Source organism: Lithobates pipiens, unplaced genomic scaffold, assembly GCF_037356315.1.
Source record: "Lithobates pipiens isolate NorthernLeopardFrog02 unplaced genomic scaffold, aLitPip1_a1.2 Scaffold_1, whole genome shotgun sequence".
NCBI lineage: Eukaryota > Metazoa > Chordata > Amphibia > Anura > Ranidae > Lithobates > Lithobates pipiens.
Window position 1 is genome coordinate 212,374,428 of NW_027507685.1, and position 7,940 is coordinate 212,382,367.

Here is a 7,940-nt window from a genome sequence, read left to right on the forward strand (position 1 = left end):
CTGTGACCCACCCTGCACATATGGCTGATCATCCCTTGACAACCAGGGATGATCGGTTCGGTGGGGGGACAGTTCCAAGCACTGATCTCTCTGCATGGCTTTTCAGACAGCAGCTTCTCCTCCTCTCCCCCTGTGGCTGTCAGCTAAAATTTCATACAAGGAGATGAATGCTTGCAATTGTCCCCCTGCCGCACCAATCATACCCCCAATGACCGCCCTGTCATCCTCCTCCGCCCTACTGTGCTCCTCCTCCGCCCCCCCTTGTCTCCCCCGCAGCCAGCTTCCCTCCTCTCCTCTCCCGCCGGATGTCAGAATGGAGAGCGGAGAAAGACATGTTTACTGACCCTTTCCTTTTCTAAATTGGGCACAGTGAGCACTCGTTCCCGTGCCCTGAAATAACTGAGCATAGTAAACTGTGTGTTACTCTGCTTCTGGTTACGAATGAAGAAGAGCCGCTGCCTCCTATCTATTCATCTTCAATGCTGAGGCCTGCAGAGAAAGGGAATGGGGAATCTGTGTCCTCAGTCCCTTTCCCTGTCTCAAAGGGGAGATGTCAGGGGTCTGTTTAGACCCCTGATATCTCATCAAAGCCACCTCCAACAGGGCTGATGATACTTGTGACTTTGAATTATTAATCCCAGCTATACTGGGCCAGAACTAGGGTGGAATCTGTGAGTTGCACAGACCCAGCAAGTGTCCGGGGCTGTAATGCAGCATCTTTAGAGTCGCCTGGTCTGCTTCCATGTGTGAGTTTTAATGTTAGTATGGCTACCTCAGCAAGAACCTGGAAGGCTGAAAACAGCCAATTTAACTTAGCATGCTTGATTGGTTTACCTGCCGAAGTAAAAACAAACTTCTGTCCCTTCAAATGGAATCAAAAGCTCTCTATATCTCAACTATCTATATAAATATATACTCTTTTATAGCTCACATGCTTGCTAACACATGGAGGTCTGCTTCTTGTGCTGGGAAAAAGGGATCCAATGACTCTGAATACAGAGTATCCTTCTGAGTGATAAACTGCATACTCAGTATGGGTATTGTCAGTGGAGGCTGATGCTCAAAAAAAATTTTTTGGGGGGGGGGGGCGCAAACTGAAAAATTATACTTAGTATAATTAGTAATGCAGGGCTGTAAATAGCCATTTATCAGGTGATTATGTATCATTACTGCTAGGTAAAACCGTGGCCATCAATTGCAGCCTCACTGTGTCCATTATGAGGGGTTAATTTTGAAAATCTTACAAACAACAACTTATATACAATAAAACCATAATAAATAAATAAAACATATTTACAAAATAATTGAATATGACTATACAAACCAGAAAAAAACAAGAACAAAATAAACGGTGCAAACCAAATTGCGCACAACATAATCCCTATAGGAGAGCCAGACTAAGGAACATCACCGTCACCATGCATGGAGCCTTATATCAAAATTATATTGGATCTGAAAATCTAGGGGATTGAAAGAAGAATACAAAGAAAGACACATACCCCGAGATCAACAGGTGGCAGCTTCAGAGTCCTGATATTCCTCCATGCCTTTATCCAGGTCTCCTGCTGCCACCTGTCTTTCTCAAGACCCCAAATCTTCTCAACCTCACCCAGAATGTTCGGCATCACCACTTTCACAGGGAGGATTTTACCCTCTAAGGATACCTGACACTGTGCACTCCACATGAAATAATGGACTGGTAAACTAACTAAAAAAAGTGTTTCCAAATCATAATCCCGACGAGTCTGGAAAGCCCTATACACCCACTCTGCATAACTCATATGGGGGAGAAAGGGTATACTCAGAGCCCTCCCCACCCTCTTATACACCTCTATATTAAAAGGGCACTGAAGTAGAAAGCGATCCATGGGGGTGTGGCCTGGCGCGCGGAGGAGATGGTAGCCTGAGCACTGAGCTCCGAGAGACCCGCGGCCCCTGAGCAGATTTTCGGCATCCATCGCTACTTAAAATGAGCGGATCGGGCAGGCACAACTCAGGGAAATCGTCCCGCCGCTCGTTGGCAGCCTTACCAGCGCGAAGTATCCCGGATATTTTCCGCAGCAGGTCCCGTTCTGGCCACGAGACACCTCTCAAGATGGCGCTGGCTTGTGGTGAGGAGGACGAGCTGAGCGAGGGATCTCAGTCAGCAGCGGAGGACATGGTAAGCGGAGCGGAACAGGCTAATAACCCCCTGACTCTGGGAGACATGACAGCAATAGCGTCTGACATCAAAAACACACTGTTCTCAGCTATAACGGACCTAAAAGCTGACCTCCTATCACTGACTGAAAAAATGGCTGCCCTGGAGAGGGCTGAGGACAGGAGGGATAGAGCTATCCGTAGACTTGAAACTACTACTGCCTCACATTCAGCACATCTTATTAACATCAACAGACATCTTGAGGACCTTGATAACAGAGGACGGAGTAACAATATCAGGGTCCAGGGGGTCCCGGAGTCGGTGAGCCCCGACCAAATACCATCAGCCCTCCGGTCGATCTTCAATAAGTTGCTGGATAAGTCCCCGGACTCCCCCATCGAGTTCGTGAGGGCACACAGGGCTCTCCGGATGAAACCCCCAGATGATGCACCCCGAGGGATGTAATTTGTTGTCTGCAGAACTTTCCCTTAAAGGAGGATATAATAGCCCATGCTAGGAGAAATTACCAGATTTTCTTCAATGACAACATATTAGCCCTGTACCAGGACCTCTCACCGATCACTCTACAAAATAGGAGGGCCTTGCGCCCCCTGCTGGAAGTGTTGAGGGAGAAGGGGATTGTATACAAGTGGAGGTTCCCTTTTGCGTTGCAGTCGACGGTGGGTGGTAGGCAATATATCCTATGGTTGCCAGATGACCTTCCGGACTTTTGCGCGAATTTACATATTCCTCTCATCGACCTTCCAGAGTGGTACGCGGAGTTCAGGGATCCCCCGTTGGAACGCAGCCCCGAAAGTACTCCTCACACTACCCCCACCAAACCACCACTGAAGAAGAGCAAGTATGGTAAGCTGCCAGGCACCGATGCGGGCCATCCGCCACACTCACCTAGACAGTCCAGGCACCGAAGTCAGACCTAACTTTCCTTACCGTACTCCAGCAGTGTGCCTCAGGCGCAGGAAGGTTGCTACATCGAAAGATAATCGCACATGTCTTTTTGACGGTCTTGTGATTCTTTTTGCCAACTTTTCCTTTTTATTTTTGCCTTTGACCGTAGCTGAGAGGTTGTTCAGATTTTTTTTTATTTTTTTTTCATTGTTCATCCCCTTGTTATTGACGGGCTCACCGCCCCTGAGTGACGGCCACCAACACAGGGCATATGCCTTTGTTTTGTTTTGTGTTTTATTTTTATTTTTTAGCTTAATGGCCGATTGCGCATTCATACAGCAGTAATGCCAGTAATGTCTGTGTTGTTTATTTTCATCTGCTTTTTCACATTAATGTTTTACACTTGTTCTGTTGCTGAAAATGGGCCTGCGGGTCTCCAGTGGTCTCTAGCTGTAACTATATTGTTTAGGTTATATTTTGATTATAGATCTGGTACTAGAGTCTGCAGCTTATTTTGGGTGTCGCTTCTTTGGCGCGCCTCCCACGTTTCCCCCAAAGTGGGTGCTGTGCTGTGTAGTTCGGCACAGCTAGCACTCGCAGGATAATTCTGCGCTTGCAGTCGGCAGTCTGCAAGCAGATTTCTCACTTGATTAGGTCTGCGCTCCATACTAGGGGCCTTTCTCTTTTTTCTCTCTCATTTGGTCTATCTTAACTTTTCTTCTGTAGTTTTATATTTTCCTTTAGCTCCTTTTCTCCCCCCTTCCCCCCCTTTCTTTTATTATTATTTTTTTTTTTTGTTGTTGGTGTTTTCTCCCGTGCAGGGGTACGCGGGGTCCCTACGTACGATCAGCAGATGGCCTATTCCTCGCTGGGGCAGGCCCCAACCGTGATATCGCACAATGTGCAGGGCTTGAATGTGCCGGAGAAAAGGACATCCTTGTTCAGAGAACTAAATAAGGTAAAGCCTCTTTTTGTTTTCTTGCAAGAGACACATTTTCAAACCAACAAAATACCTAACTTACGCCACAAAAATTTTCCTCATATTTACCATGCAACGAACCCGGATGCAAAAACCAAAGGGGTTTCCATACTAATTAATAAATCAGCGGGCTTTGAGGTGACCCAGCAGCTAGCAGATCCCGGTGGCAGGTTTCTATTTGTGAAAGGGAACTAGGGTTCCTCTCCCTTGACTTTAGCGAACGTGTACTTCCCCAACAAGGCACACGGAACTTTTTGTAAGCACTTGATGGCCGAGTTGAAGGTTTTTGAGTCGGGGCGGGTGATACTGGGAGGGGACTTTAATGTCCCTCTATACCCACTACATGACACGTCCACCGGGAAATCGAGCGTCCCCTATCGCACACTTAAACAAATCAGGAACTCCATACTTTATCTCACTCTGATGGATACATGGCGACTGGCTCACCCGAGAGGACGAGACTTCACGCACTACTCGGTTCCGCATAGAAAACACTCGCGCATCGACTACATATTCTTGACACAAAGGGACCTATCAGGCGTGGTAGATGCCCATATTGGTATACAATCGTTTTCTGACCATGCCCCTGTTGCCCTTACCATCAAACGACAGATTCCTGGGTCCAAACCTTGCATGTGGAGGCTGAACCCCTCCCTCCTGACAGATTTAGATATTAAGACGAGATTGACGGACTCTTTGCGCAACTATTTCTTGGAGAACTCGGTGGAGAGCCTCTCTCCCCGACCATCTGGGAGGCGCACAAATGCGTCATGAGGGGGGAGTTGATCTCCGCGGGAGCATCTCGCAAGAGGGAGGCAGAGCGCAAGGTCCATTATCTTGCGGCTCAGATTGCGGGCCTCGAGAGCCAACACAAACAATCCTTGGATGAGGCAGTAGCGGAGGAACTCTTGCTCCTGCGTCAAGAATTACAAAACATCTTAGATCTCAAAAGTAAGCGAGCGCTCTTCTTGCAGAAAAAGGTGTATTACGAACATTGGGACAAGGGGGGTAGGCTGTTGGCTAAGGCCCTGAAGGAGGCATCCTTAGCTAATAACATTCTGGCTATCAGGTCTTCAGAGGGCACTTTGACTAACCGCACCGAAGATATTGCTGCATGCTTCCAACAGTTTTACACCAAGCTTTATAATATCCCACACCCACATAAACCTCCAGATTTGGGGGGTGATAGGAACCACATTATTAGAGAGTACATAACTCAAAGTGGAATGCCCATACTTACCTCGGAGGAGGCAGAGTCCTTGGAAGGACCAATCACCTCAGCCGAGCTATTGGATGCGATTAAAAGCCTCAAGCCTGGTAAGAGTCCGGGTCCTGACGGCTTCTCCGCCCATTACTTTAAAACTTTCAGTGATATTTTGTCCAAGCCACTATTAAAAATGCTAAACTTTCTAATGACCCCACGACAAATACCGGAAACATTCCTGGAGGCGCACGTCACAGTCCTACTTAAATCGGGCAAAGACCCGACGGATTGTGCCAGTTACAGGCCAATTTCTCTTTTAAACCTGGATCTAAAAATTCTTGCGAAAATAGTGGCAAACAGATTGAGCGCTTTTCTCCCACGGCTGATTGGTTTGGAACAGGTGGGGTTCGTCCCAGGCAGAGAGGCCAGGGACAACGTGATAAAGGCCCTGGACTTGATAGCTCACTGTCATAAGGCGGGACTCGAGGGCTTTCTCCTGTCTACTGACGCGGAGAAAGCCTTCGATAGGGTCGCTTGGGACTTTCTCATGGCTACCTGCTCCCATATTGGCCTGCAACCACATATGCTGACTTGGATATCCACCCTATACCAAAATCCCACAATGAAATTAAAAATCAACGGGTCTCTATCTGGCAAGGTGCAGGTGAGAAACGGCACTAGGCAGGGGTGTCCCCTATCTCCCCTTCTATTCATTTTGACTTTAGAACCTTTCATACGCACTGTGAATGGTTCCCCAGCAATTTCTGGCTTTAAAATTGGCCCAAAAATTTATAAGGTTGCCGCTTATGCGGATGATTTATTATTCTTTCTGACCCGTCCACATACATCCCTGCCTAATCTGCTACAGGCCTTTTCCACATACAACTATGTTTCTCAGCTAAAAATCAATTATACTAAATCTGAAGCACTAAACCTCACTTTGCCAGAGGTGCACCTGACTCAGGCCCAACAAAATTTTTCCTTTAAATGGGTTCAAGGAACACTTAAATATCTAGGTGTGAGGCTGCCATCGGCACTTGACCGTGTGTTTGCTGAGAATTTTGCTCCTATGTTGAGGGTCATTGGGGCCGACCTCACTAGGTGGTCCCCGAGGCCCTTTTCTTGGTTTGGGAGGGCAGCAATTGTCAAAATGGTCGTCTTGCCGAGGCTACTTTATCTATTCCATACGTTGCCGGTTCATGTCCCGTCAAGTTTTTTCAAGCACCTTCAGTCTGTGGTGGGGAGGTTCGTGTGGGGAGATAAAAGACCCCGTATAGGCTTCCGCACCCTGACGAGACTTAAAGAGGACGGGGGTCTAGGCCTACCGGACCTCAAGCTATATTACTACGCTTCACACCTGACACGGATAGTGGACTGGCATTGCCATGAGAGATACAAAGATTGGGTGGCCTTGGAGGGAACCAGTTCCACCATGCCACTGCAATCTGCCCCTTGGATCCTTAGAGGACATTGGCCCCAGGAATTTACGCAACATCCGACTATAGGTGCTTCTCTAGCGGTCTTTCATAAGGTATCCATCCTGCACAAGATTTCCTCTGTCTATTGTCCGCTCACTCCTTTGACAGCTAACCCAGATTTTCCCCCAGGGGTGGCTCCCAAAATTTCACATATGGTGGTAATTTGCCACTTAGAGCAATACAGTTTGTAGAAGGTGGCCACATTATCCCCTACACCAAGCTGCTGGAGATCCTCTCACCCGTTGTACTCTCTTTTTGGAATTTCAGACAAGCCCATCATTTCCTTGTGTCATCAGCTAGGTGTGCAGGATTCACGAGAGAGCCAACGGCATTTGAATCGCTTTGCCTAAAAGGGGACCCTGTTAGCAAAACTACATCCCTTGCCTATGCGCTTCTCCAGCAGGGGAGAGGAACACCCTCATTGGGGTTCCGGAAGCATTGGGAATCTGCATTGCAGACCCAGTTCACGGACTCTCAATGGCAGAGTGCCTGCATCCTGGCACATAAATGCTCCATTAGCACAAGGGTACAAGAGAACTCGTATAAACTATTATCTAGCTGGTATGCTACACCGGTTAAGGTGCACAAATGGTACCCAACTTCCTCGGATTCCTGTTGGAGATGTGGTGTGGGCAAGGGGGATTTGCTACATACTTGGTGGGACTGCTCACACATAACTGCATTTTGGGACGAAGTTAGAGAGTTGACACGGAGCATCACGGACACTCAAATTAACCTTACGCCCGCTTGCTGTCTCTTGCATATCTCGGATGTCACTCTAGCTAGATACAAGAGTTCTTTAACTAAGCATCTCTTAAATGCGGCTAAGATGCTGATCCCTAAGTACTGGAAAAGCACTTCCACACCCTCGATTAGAGAATGGCTATTCACAGTAAATTACACCTTCCAGCTTGAAGACACTTTAGCCATAGCTAATGAGTCTGCAGATAAGTTCCATAAAACGTGGGCTCCTTAAATTGAATTCAAATTTTCTGATAGGTACAAGCGGCTGACAACCGGGTGAGCACTGGGTTTTGGCCCAGTATGGTGTCTATGTTCTCCTTAACATTGCCTGACAGGGTAGCTGTCGGTCGGCCCTGCCCATTGCCTTTGACCCTGGGTGCCTGGCTAGTGGACGCCGGCGGCCCCTGCGCGGGAGATGGGGTTATATATATATAATTTTTTTTTTTTTTCTCCTCCTCTCCCTCTCTCTCTCCCTTTTCTCTCTTT